Source organism: Microtus oregoni, unplaced genomic scaffold (genome assembly GCF_018167655.1).
Source record: "Microtus oregoni isolate MIOR12 unplaced genomic scaffold, Mior012 000000F_ref0000247, whole genome shotgun sequence".
NCBI lineage: Eukaryota > Metazoa > Chordata > Mammalia > Rodentia > Cricetidae > Microtus > Microtus oregoni.
The window spans coordinates 27,443,477-27,456,751 of record NW_024543059.1 but is presented as its reverse complement, the minus strand read 5'-3'; positions in this window follow the sequence as shown (position 1 = coordinate 27,456,751).

Sequence of the window (13,275 nt, the reverse complement as noted above, 5' to 3'; positions counted from 1 at the left end):
TTTTTCTTTTTGCTTTGACACAGAATCCCATGTAGCCCAGGCAGGCCTCAAAAAGCTATATAGCTGAGCGTATCCTTAAACTCTTGATGTCTCCACCTCCCAAGTGCTGGACTTACAGGAAAATCTCTTCATGGCTAGCCCAGAGCACGCTCTTGATGAGAGTGTGGTTCTCTTAACAAAACACTACCAGGGGCCAAACACTTTTGGGACTGTGGATGCATGTGGGGAGAGACTCAATGGAGGAGCGGGGAATTTGCATTTAAAATAGAGGCAATCGCTCAACCCACATCAGAGAAGCTGCTTCTTGCAGTAAATGGGAATTAGCCCGGAGACCCACAACTGGACAGTGCAGAGAGTGAGAGATTTGGGGCACTCAGTCCTAAATGGGATGTCTTTGTCATACCCCTTCCCTCAAGGCTCAGGGATCGATGCAGAAGAGGAGGCAGAAAAAGTATAAGAGCCAGAGGGGATGATGTCGCCAAGAAAACTCTTCCAGACACAGTAGGATTGATGCTCATATGAACTCATGGAGACCATGGCAACAGACACAAGACCTGCCCAAGTTCAAGTCAGATGGGGTCCGAGCACGGAGATCGGGGAGTAGACACAGGGCCCCACCCCTAACCCTAGAAGTTGTCTGCAATCAATACACACTGTCCAAAGGAAAATCCATTGTCTCCAGTGGAGTGTCTCCAGGTGTTATCAGCCACGTTCCAGGGCAGGTGCCATGGCAAGGAACAGGAGGCCAATAGAAAACAAATTTCATGGTGAGGTTTTGTTTGTTTTTTTGGTTTACTTTTTGTTTCATTTTGCTTTGTTTGTTTTTTTTGGGGGGGGGAGTCTGGCCTTTTGCTTGTTTTGATTTTTGTCTTTGTGGCTTTTTTTTTTTTATTTTTGAGAGAAAGAACATAAAGTTGGAGGACTAAGAAAGTAGGGATGATCTGGGAGGAGTTGGGGAAGGGGAAATCATGACCAAATTATTTTGTCTAAAAGTTTTTAAACAAAAAATAAATAAAATAGAACCAAAATAGTGTGTGGCTCAAGTGTGGTGTAAACCCAGGACCTGGGAGGTAGAGGCAGTTCACAGGCATTCTCAGGGACAAAAGTTCAAAGCCAGGCTAGGAGTCGCATGAGACCTTGTTTCAAAACCCTAACCAAAAACAACAACAAAATTTCTATATTTCATACCCTGATATGGTGTGTGTATGTGTGTGTGTGTGTGTGTGTGTGTGTGTGTGCGCGCGCGCTTTTGTGGCTGTCCCTTAGCATCCACAAAGGATTTGTGCCAAGATTTCTCTTCAGCTGTCAACCCGTACGGATGCTCATCTGTACTCGAAGATGGCTTGCTAATTGCATGGAACCCGTACCTGTCCTCTAGTGTACGGCGCTCAGCACAGCATCGGTGCTGCCTAACTATTCATGCTGCCCTGTTAGGGGAACAGGGACAGTGGGGAAAGTGTATATGCTCTATAGAAGCACAATTTTCTTTTCTTTCTTTTTTTTTTTTTAGAAGCACAATTTTCTTTTAAAAATATTTGACTCTGTGGATACAGAACCAATACACATAAGTGTAATGATCATCAATTACATTTGTATGTATGAATTACATTTGTAATACAGTTACATCGATTGTAATTCCCTCCCCCCACATCATTAAGAAGCCTCGGTGAAACTCAGGTACTGCTGCCTCTAGGGAGCAATGGCGTCACAGGTCCTTAGAGACCTTAATCTTAGGAAGGTCAGCTTCCTCCAGGAGCTCTCGGCTGACAGCCACCTCTATGAGAAAACTCCCTTCCCTGCAGTGTTTCTAACCAACTCTCCAGAACAGTTTCTGGTTAGCCTAAACCATTGCCGTGAATCCTAAGCACATTCTGACTCCATCTTACTGTGTTTGGGGAAGGGTGGTCAGCCTGGAGGAGTTGGCTCATGAGCCCAGTGGATTGGATGCTAAGAAGATGTAGCCAGGAGTTACTACTTCTCATAGCTTAGAAGGCTGGTCCAAAGCGAGGTGCAAGTAGATCTGGTGTCTAGTGAAGGTTAGCTTCCTGGTTTGCAGATGGCCATCTCTCCATGGTGTCCTCACACAGCAGGAGAGAGATGGGAACAAACCTGTGAATGAGCATCCTACTCTTTTTTTTTTTTTTTTGAGACAGGTTTTCTCTGTGTAGCCCTGGCTGTCCTAGAACTAGCTCTGTAGACCAGGCTAGCCTTGAACTGACAGAGCTCCACCAGTTTCTGCCTCCCAAGTGCAAGCATTAAAGGTGTGCACCACCACTGCCTGCCTGAGCATCCCATTCTGAGCACCTAATAACCTGTCACAGCCTAATCTCCCTTCCTGTCACATGGAGTTAGGTTACAACTTAATGGAACTCGAGGGGACACGTGCAGTCCCTAACAGGGTATCATCACAAAATGTCACATACTGGAAGCTCAAATAATAGAAATTTAACGCTCACTTGTCTCAAGTTGGGAGGAGAGCAAGCTCCTGGGAGATCAAGGCATTGGTGCGGTTGGTTTCTTCAGTGGTCCCTCTCCTTGGCTGATGGATGATGGTCTTCGTCCCAGTCTTCTCATAGTCTCTCTGTGTGTCCTGATCTTTTTCTTATTGTAGACACTAGTTGTATTGACTTAAGGTCCATCCATATGACCTTATTTTACCTTAATTATTCTTCAAAGATCCTCTCGTCAAATAGAATTATTTTTTGAGGTTCTGGGAATGGGGGCACAATTCAACCTATAGTAGAAGGTAAAGTCCCTATTTCTGGTATATTCCCAGGGGATGCTTCTGTGGAATTTACATCCTAAATGACAATAGAGCACGTGTTTGGATGGCCCCACTGCCCTGCAGCCATGATGGGTGTGATCTGTCCTGGTACCTGCATGGAAGGGAAAGAAAAATTGCTTCACAGTGACAATACTGAGCAGTGTGTATTGAAGAGGAATAGTTCTAACTGACATAAAAAAATCAAATGCCTATAAATGGGTAATGACAATATCATTTGGCTAATACTAGCAGTATGCCAACAAACCACCTGGCTATGGACATTCAATGACAAGATTAGTTTTTTTGAAAGACAGACATTTGTCAAAACATGGCCAGGATTAAACAGAAAATGATCAACTTCCTGAATGCATTTTGGTCCACTTTGAAGGTCCCCCGAGAACATCGAGCGAATACTGTCAGCCACTTTTGCTCAAAGCGCCAGCTGACTGCAGGAAGCGTGTGAATTTTGTCTCATAGTTTATCATGAGAAAGGTGGTCCCTCTAGTGGGCTGAGTGGTGGCTTCTACAAAGATCTGTCAACGCACACATTCCAGGACACCTGTGAATACGACCTTGTTTGGGGTAAGGGTCTTTATAGATGCAATTAAGCTACAGATCTTGAGATAGGGTCATCCTTGATTAGGACCCTAAATCCAGTGATGTGTGTCTTAAAAGAGACAGAGCAGAAAGCACGGTCAAACAGGAAGCGGTCACAAGACTTTGAGATGCAGACTGGAGTGACGTGACCCTAAATAATGCGCGGAGCCACCAAAAGCTGGACGAGGCACAGAAAGGGATCTTTTCAGAACCTATGGAGATAACCACAACCCTGGGATATCTGTTTGGGACTTCTGGTCTTAAGACAGTGACATGGTAAGTCGCTTGTATTGAGCCACTAAGTTTCTGGTGTTTTTGTTACACTCTGGGAAAATAATTCAGCCTCTAAAAATCAAATCATTAAGATTCACGGACAGAGGGTGGGTGATTAAGTTGAACTATGGCACTGTCTGTCATTTTGAGATCCACCAGCATGTGTGCCCCGGGAGCAGGCTGGAAGAGAATGCCCTACCCTAAGTAGGTCAGTGCTGGGCACTCTAGGGGCATAAGGGGGGCTTCCCACCCTTGGTTTCTGCCCTTGCTCCTTGGCAGGACCCTTCATTTCCCCAGATCTCCAAACTTGTCCAGGTTGAATGTTCTGACCTCAGTCTGCCTTCAGCCCACACTGGTGTCTGTTCTTATGCCCAGATGCCAGCGTCTACATCTGCTCCTGCTCTCCGGATGATGCCAAGGCCCCAGCAGTCGAAAGGGACAGAGTTCTAAAGCAAGCCTTGTCTGTGAACCTGGCTGAGCAAGCACCCACCCAGAAGTCCAACAATCAGGTGGCAGCAAAGCCTTTAATATGTGTGCCTCTAGGAGGATCTCATGTCCAGTGTATAACACACTCCCAAGTCCCAAACTTCTGAGCTCTCACAGGATGCCACACTTCAGCGTGTCGGAATGTCTTGTAAGAGAAGAGTAAAAGCGCTGAAATGGAAGATCTCTTTTCAGTCATTTTGGGAAATACAATTAGCCACAACTCTCCTTTCCCCAGCTTTTCCAGGGACGGATGGATACATAGATTTTTGTTGATAACATGGGTTTTTATTCAGGATCGATGCAGGGTGTGTTACACGCAGACTTGGTCTTTCATCCAGTCCAGGAAGCATAGACTGGGGAGTCGGGGAGAATACCAAGTGTGACCGAAGATACCCACTGGGTCACACAGCAGCATGGAGGTTCAGCCTGGATGCACACCAGACCTTCCACTCCGACACCACCGTGACTGTACTCACAGCAGGCCAGGCAGACGCCGTTCGTGGCTATGTCTCTCACTAGACCGCTGTGAACAAGCCTCTGGCTTCGCTGAGCTTCAACCACATGGACCACACAGGGCTGATGACGCAGAGAACATGGAACCAAGAGGAAGAGTGTTTAGTATGCAGGGAGTACTTCGTCATTGGCTTGTAAACACAGACAGCCCAGGCACAGAATGGGAAAGACGTTTACCCAGAGCCACACAGAGAAGCTAAAGTTCAAACATAGGCCTCTCTGCTCCTGCCAGCTGACTCTCTCTGGAACCACATCTTGAGGGAGGTAGTGACACCCAGAGAGAAATCACATCATGGTCCAGGTTTCTTTCTGTTTGGTGTCAAATACATGACATCCTGTCCACAGCGGGCATGTTTCTGTGGTGGGGATCAGACATGGTCTCCACACACGCAAGGCAAGTGCCCTCTGCTCCCGTGCTACATTCTAGACCCGTGGTAGACAGGCTGCTCTCCAGCCTCAATGCTGTCCTTGAGCATCTGTGCGTCCCTGTGCTTCCCACAGGGTCAGTTAGCTCCTGCAACAAGGTGAGCCCCAACTTGATGAACCCTGACTCATCCATCAAAACCCCAGCTCCCGTATCTCCTCCAAGCTGAAGAATACAGCGTCAAAGACATATTGTAACGAGGACAGCCCCTGGATCACTGCTCAGACAGTGCAGATGCGCTTCAGAATCCCGAATTTCTTTTCTAACATGCATTTTTTCCCCCTGAATTTTTCAGAATTTAGGCGCAGAAGCAGGAGGCCAAAGCTTGTGCCTACCGGTTGCCTTGTATGATCACCTCATTGCTTCCGCTTTTATTCGTACTACGGTACTACGGTGTAGCGTAGGCGCTCTCATCTTTTCGGCACGCCTGCCTGGCACTGCGCATGTGCACGCTGGGACTCCAGGCGTGGTGCAGGCCCAAGGTGAGCGAGTGTGTGCCACGTCCTCCTAGGAGCTAGGAGTCGGGGGGCCATGTTCATCCACAAGCATAGGCAGACCTGGGCCTCTCAGGCCCAGACTACTGGACAGACTCACTCTTCAGCGATGCAGGCGTCCTGAGCCGGTGTTTTGCAATCTCTGAGAGTTTTTCTCCAAAAGAATCAGCGACCCCTCTCTGCCTGGATCTGTCTTTTCAAGTGGTGTTCAGGCAACGCCATGCCCTGGAGCAGCATTTTAAAAATCTGATCTGACCCAACTTTTTAAAAAAAATTAAAACAAAACAAACACCCGTCCCCCGCTGGGAAGAACAGCTTTTTCCCAGGCTGGTCAGTGCTGTGTCCAGGTTGCCCCTGGCAACGACACATTTTGGATTGGCGGCTTCTCTGGGCCTTTGTTTCCCAGGCAAACAGTGTGGGTAGGAGGAGGTCAAGGATGCTTCCGGCCCCACGTTCTGAGGGGTCAAACCCACACCTCGGGGAGCCTCTCCTGCCCTTTCGTCTCCTGGCTGGCATCTCAGCAGTCAGAATAAAAGCGCCTGTGTTGGGGTTCTTGCCTGAAAACAGATAGTCTGGTGACCAATGAGGGGAGCTGCTCACCACTATGGCCTTGGCTGCGCTGGCCATTTAGACCCCAGAGCTGGGAGGCTCTCCCAGGCTGCCCAGCACCCTGCCAACCCCACCCCCGCAGCCGGAGAGCCTGCCCGTCATCCTTTCCTTTTTCCTGGAAACTTCCATCGGTCTACTCCCAGAGTATCAAAGTGGCCGATGGAGGGGACAGTCCCAGCCTGGGCCAGAACCAAGTGGCAGAGCCAAGGTGCATTTCCCTCCAAGTTCACAAGCTCACAGCCCAGTAGTCTGTACTTGGAATTCCTGGGGCTCGGTGGTTGCTGTAGTAACCTGTGACTCTTGAGTCCCCATTCATCCATCAGGTCCAGAAGCAGTGAACACACCCTGGCAAATCCAGCCTCCAGCCCAGCTGGCATGCTCGCCAGTGGCCCTCAGAGAGGACAGAGAGGTGGCTTTGTGTGTCAGTGCTCATGGTTTCCTGTGCCTGAGCTGTGATGGCTCAGTGCTAAGCTTGTCCCCGACACATAGCACTCAAGATTCTAAGCCTGGGTTCTTGCCTGCTAAACAGGGAGATGTTAGGCCCCGAGGGTATCCGTGAAAATGGAAAGTTGATTGGGCTTCTGAAGTTTTTGGGTTGTCTGTCTCTCGGAACTCAGTGAGTGGCAACTGTCTTTCCATGCTGGGTTTCTGTGGGCCTGGGATTAGGATAGAATAACCCCTACCATGTAATGTGTGAGGTCTCAACCCATGACCCAGCTATGGCTGAGGAGGCCCTGGAAGTGGGTAGAATGTTCTGAAGATGTCTTCTATGTTTATCTTACCTCCTGGTGCTGTCTCTTATCTGGGACCTGGTGTTGACTTTATTTGTGTGTCCTCTCTGTGGTGGGTGATCCCTCTCAGCCCGGTGACCTCCACCTAGTCAACTAACTTGCTTGGTGTCTGAGCACTTCAGGAGTGTGTGCCTGCTAAATCGTCTTTTGTGACTGACGTTTGGAGTCAAGCTCCTTCATTTCAGCCATATTCCAGGGCTAGTAAGAAAGTCGCAAGTCCCAAGGGGACGCTAATTGTGTCTAGACAGAGGCATTGTGGGGTAGGGGGAAATCTGTGGTAGCCAGCGTTGCCTCCTGGCTTCCCAGTTGGCCTCAGGCATGGATTACAGGCCTAGCCCAGCTTTTTCCTCACCTTCTCCTCACCCTTGCAGCTGCTGGGGAGGCTCTGTAGTGTAGGATGGGTCCTAGGACTTCTTTTGTACCATTGGTGGGCAATCTCAGGGTAAATTGGAGCCCAAGGCCCATTGGGTTTGAATGGAGTATTCCGACTTGCCTGGCTAACCTGCATCTGTCTACGGTTGTTCCTACAGCATTGAGCTTGTATTTCTTGGATCTCAGTTTGTGGTTCTGGAATGAGGTCATCTGCCCAGAACCTCCTCCTGGAGCCAGGTGGTATGGGGTCTGAGGAGACTCTAGTAACCCCCATTTGTATCTATGATTTAGGGCATTGGAACAGAATTGCTTATCGCTGCACCCTGGCTGGCGTGGTGAGGGACAGGCTCTCGGCTGCAGTACATTTCTGTGTGGCTGTCGCGGAGGTCCACAGATGCAGCCCCAGATGTCCTCACGGCCTGAGGCTCTCGAAGGAGTTTGGCCAGATAAAGAACACAAGAATAAAGTCAGCTGTGGGGATGGGGCTCTTGAACTTCTAGAGATGAGTTTTCCCTGAAAGTCTCAGTCTTCTCCCAGAGTCTCAGCTTCTCTTCCTGCTGTTCCCCTGTTCCTGTGTGCCTCTGACCCTCAGATACCAGAGGGGATACAGGGTGCTACCTGGGCCTGCGCAGTACACAGTGTGCATACTGGTGTGTGTGTGTGTGTGTGTGTGTGTGTGTGTGTATGCGCCCTCTCTCTCTCTCTCTCTCTCTCTCTCTCTCTCTCACACACACACACACACACACACACAGATACAGACACACAGAGAGACAAAGATAGTGAGAAATAGACAGAGAGAGATAGAGACACAGAGAGAGACAGAAAGAGAGAGAAGAGGTAGAGAACAGACTGTAGAAGCTTATGATATGAAAAAGTAAAGACAAATTTAACATTTTCTTTCCTTTCTCTCTCTCTCTCTCTTTCTCTCTCTTCCTTTCCCTTTTCCTCTCCCTCTCCCCTCTGTCTCTCTCTCTCAGAGTTTCTCTGTGTCCTAGCTGTCATGGAACTTTCTCTGTAGACCAGGCTGGCCTCAAACTCACAGAGAACCGCCTGCTTCTGCCTGGGATTAAAGGTGTGTGCCACCACTGTGCAGTTTAACATTTTTCTTACTGCACAGAGAATGCAAAATGTTAAGTAAAAAGTTCCAGCTGGGCGGTGGTGGTGCACACCTTTAATCCCAGCACTCGGGAGGCAGAGGCAGGTGGAGCTCAGAGTTAGAGGCCAGCCTGGTCTACAAGGCGAGTTCCAGGACAGCTAAGGTTACACAAAGAAACCTTGTCTTGAAAAAAAAAAAAGTCTGTGTCCCCTCGCTTCCTAACCTTGGGTCCCTAGCTGCCTGGTCACCGTGGTGTTTGTCTATACATCCACACACAGCCACAGCATTTCTTCTTCCCCATGTGGGATCATGTTCAGCAAAGACAACTCATCAAGCTCACAGACCCTTCTTAGAGGGCCCACCAGCGCAGGCGTATCTGTTTCTTAGCTGGTCCTCTTATGTTTGGGATAGGCAGACAGCAAGCTGGCTGAATAGCAGCTGGGCTCTTGCATGTGAGCGCCCCCTGGACGCTGTTGAGGGAACTGCTCCAGGATTCTGGCTAAGTGAAAGCTGGGCTGACGCTGGGAGCCTCTGGCTAGGGAGCCTATTGGTCACCTCTGGTCTTCCTCCCCACTAGGCCCCAGGGAAGCATGCCTTGAATTTTGGCCAAGCCCCCATCTACTGGCCACCATGGTCACCTGTGTTCTTTCCCTGCTGAGAGAGAGAGAGAGTCTGTGCCCCCATTTTCCTGAGAGCCGTCTGAGTGCTAATGACTCCTGAGGTTGACTGCCTTGGTCACTTGGAGGAGTGGCATGTTTATTTGGTCACAGGGAAGCCCTCGCCTCCCTTCAGGCCTCATTTTTCTTTCTCTCTGTAGCATTTAGGTTCTCATTCTCCCTGTCCCAGGCTGTGGCTTCAGTGTAGTTCTTTCCTGAGAACTTAGGGGTAAAGGAGGTCTTGGCGCAATTTTATTGGTCAGCCCAGCTTTGATTAATTGAGCTTCCTTTGTAGGGCTTTGTTGCCTGGAGTCCCTGTAAAAGGGACAGCCATGTGCAGGAGCTAAGGCAGAAAATGAATGTCGGTCGCCACGTCTCTGGACAGAGTCTCTTCTCCCTGCTGTGACAGGACAAGACAGTGCAGGGGGTTCTCCATCTTGTATTCTTGCTGAGGCTGTTTCCAGGTTTAACCTTAAGCTGATCTTGATGGAGAACCCCATGGAAAATACCCAGTTCTATTACCTGGGAACCAAACGTCAGGATGTGCTAGTTAACTTATCTTAGCCTTTGTTAAAACTGCAGTTTGTTCAGCCTCTCCTCCACCTAACCATTCACCTTAGCTGTGTTTGCCCAGAACCCCCTACAGCTAGCTAACCGCTTATCTTAGCTTCTGTTAAAACTACTTGCTTCAAACAGCACAGTCTGCGAAGGCCCCCAGCAGTTGCGGAGTGAGGTTCCTCAATGAGGTCTGTGCCCTTAAAAATCGCGTATTCTGCACACTTGGGATAATGCCCTGAGCAGTTGGGTGTGGTCCTTGTTGGCTGGAATAAAGACTTCCAATTGGCTATGAACTTTGAGTGGTCATCAACGGTGGGCTACCTGTAACACCACGACTTGGCCACAAGAACACAGAAGACAGATGCTGTGCTTGCCCTGTGTGTGAAGAAGGGTGACAGGGAGGGAGGGCAAGAGGGAGGCAAGGAGAGATGGCGGGAAGGAGGGAGGGAGTGGTGGCGACCCCTGAACATTCCAGACTCCGTTGTTAGGAATGTGAGGGTGGTGTGCTGTGTCTGGGAGTCTCAGGGTGTGTAGCTGGAGCTGAGGAAGCAGATAACCCATGCTCCCAGGGGTGGAGTGGGCACTTGTTCTTTCTTGGGTCTCTTTGGGATAAGTCACCGTGCAGTTTTTTTCCCTTGACTCCTCCCATGAAGACTGAGGCCCTGCTGTGGTTCGGGTCCTCCAGGCTCCTGTTTTAAAGACCTGGTTACTAGGGTGGTGCTGCTAGGGGCTGTGGAACCTTTAGGAGGTGGGGGTTTTCTTAGATCTCTGAGGCATACTCTGGAAGGGATTTAGAGGCCTTAATGGTTTTTCTCTTTGCTTCTTGGTTATGAGGTAAACAGTGTGTTCTGTCTCCTCTGGGTTGTTACCAACTGCTACCTTCACCAGAAACAAAAACCAGTGGACCTGGACAGTATTGGACTATGAGATAAAGATGTTTTAAATTAATTCTACCAGCCATCTCACTATAGTGAAAGGAAACTGAGTAGCCCATGCCTGAGAGCTCCAAAGAAGCAGTCTAGCTGGGCTGGATGCTTAGTCCCCCAGAGGACAGGAGTGGCCCTGAGGCCTCAGAACTTGGCCACAGTGAGCATACCTATCTGTCTAAAGAGTGTGTCTGTTAGTGGAGACAGAAAAAGGGTGAGTCTCGTTGTGTGGGGACAGTGTCCCCATTTCACTGAAAATGCTCTGGTGTACTGAGCAGTCGGAGGGACTGTAGCTTCTGGAAGCAGCCCGTGGAAGCTGGCATGTCCTGGGACCTCAGAGCAGTATGCCAGACTAAAGCAGATTCGGAAGCCGGGAGCCGAGGGGCCTGTGTCCAGGCAGTAGAGTCCGGAGTGTGACATCACTGATTGGCAAGGAGCAGGCGCCACCCTGAGGGTTCCTCCTCTGGGATGGGATTAAATTCCTGGTAGTGTGGAAAGCAGGCATAGGAGGTCTGGTCACTAGGTATGTTCTTTCTTTAGCGGACGGCCCTTTTCAGGAATCTTTGTTCACAGATGTGCTCTGCCGTGGGGGTTCTGAGAACCCAGTCCAGGTCCTCTGTAAAAGCAACAAGTACCCTTAACCATTGAGCCACCCCTCCGAACCCCTTGTGAGTGTCAAAGTTACCAAAACGTACCACATGCTTCCTGAGGGCTCAGCTGGGAAGGAGCCAGCAGCCTGCACAAGAGGGAGAGAGAGTCACACAAGCGAGTCCAGACTCTCCCTCACAGGCTTTGTAGGGAGTAGAAAGTGAAGTGGGCTCTGGTTGGGAGTGATGATGTCAGAGGCTCAGCCTCGAGGCCAGTGTCCAATGCTGAGGAAAGTTGTACCAACTGGTCAGGTGACCTGGCATTGCCTGATGGGTACGATCCATGCTTGTCAGGGGTGTGGCACTCCAAAACCCTCTTTCTGCCATTCTAAAACTCTGACAGGAGATGGATTTGAAAGGGGTGGAAATCTTCTCTAGGCAGTAGAGTGCCCCTGGACCTGACCAGACTTTCTTGTGAGGAAGTCTGTGCTACTTACCTTCCAGAGCCAAAGTGCTCCCAGGTTCTGACTGGATGGGACAGCTGCTGCCCTTGCTAAAGGCAGTTAAAAGACTCAGTTCCAGGAAGTAGTCTGTGTAACCCAAGGGCAGTGTTTCTACAGCACCGGTTGTTCAGTGTGCAGACTGCCCCCAGGGAACAATCACATTTCCCCTTAGGCTTAAAGGAGTAAGGCACAGGGTCTCACTTGAGCTGTTGATTGTTTCTGTGTTCTGGAAAGTGACTGACAATAGTGTTCCTTTGGCGTTGGCTGCCGTGACGTTCAGCATCCCAAGACAGACCAGTCATAACAAGAAAGTCCGTGTGTAGGTACAGGCGTCATTTTGTGGTATTTAAAGTGAGTATTTTTGTAACCTAGGTCGTGGTCGTATAAAGAAATTATTCCAACAAACCAGAAGAGAACCAACAAAAATGAGTGGTACCCTCAGGAGCCAGAAGTGGTCACAGATCATACTTTGGTCTGTGTCCTTCTGATCTTTTACATCTTTTATACATCTGTGAAAGAAGAAAGCGCCATGTGTGTGTTTCTTATTAACATGCACCCAAGGCCGCACGTAGAACATCGTGAATACATTTTCTTGCCTTTCGCTGGCTTGGTTTTAGGCTCCAAAGGTACCACCATGGAGCCTTCAGAACAAGGAAGGCATTGTGGACTCAGCTGTGAATGTTGTCCCCCTTCCCCCTCAGGATTCACAAGCTGAAGGCCTTACCCTAGAGCTTTGGAATGTGACCACAGGTCAGGCTTCCTGTGACTGACAGAGAGCGATAGTCATCCTAAGAATGTCATACATGATTCGAGGGCAATGTGTTAAACCCACAGTGGGCCACGGGTCCAGGTCTATTCTGCCATTATCAGGGACATGGAAGGAAACCTTAAAAGTTCCAGATTTGGAGAATGATATGGATTGTCCCTGCCTCTAAGAGGTGCTTGTGACAGCCTCACATTCCATAAAATTCCACCATGAAACACCTGTGTGGATCTTCCCTCTGGCCCTGGGCCCTTTCCTGGGTCTTCTAGGCTCCAAGGATGCAAGGGTTTGGGCTGCTGTCTGGTCTCTGTGTGGATGAACCCTTCAGAGGAGGTGGGAATTGGATGCTGTCTTCTGGGTTTTCCTGGCTCTAGGTCAAAGAGATGAATACACCCTAATACTTGGCATCCCAGCCCCTACTGACCCAGCACTCTTCAGTGCCTGGCTGTGGGGTGTAGTGGTATGGTTCTTACCTATGGTGCTGTATGAACGAGACTCATACATTTATGAGATATGGAAAATGAACCAGTCTCTCAACAACAACATACTGCTTATATTCTGGCTCCATAGCACCCTCTATTTAACATTGATTTAAAATTATAACTAACTTGCACTTGTCAATATTTAATTAAAATTAAAGTTTAAAATACCAGACTACCACTGATGCTTTGAGCACCCTAAGAAACAGCCTACCTTGTAATACCAGTTCCTCAAGAAAGTGTGATTATTCTTTGGTGTCCACAGGAAACTGACTCCAAGACCACATGTGGACCAAGTCTGTGGAGGCTCGTGTCCCTTGTACAAGATGGCACGGCAATTGCAAAGAACCTGAATGCTTCCTCTCACAGGCTCCAGATCCCCTT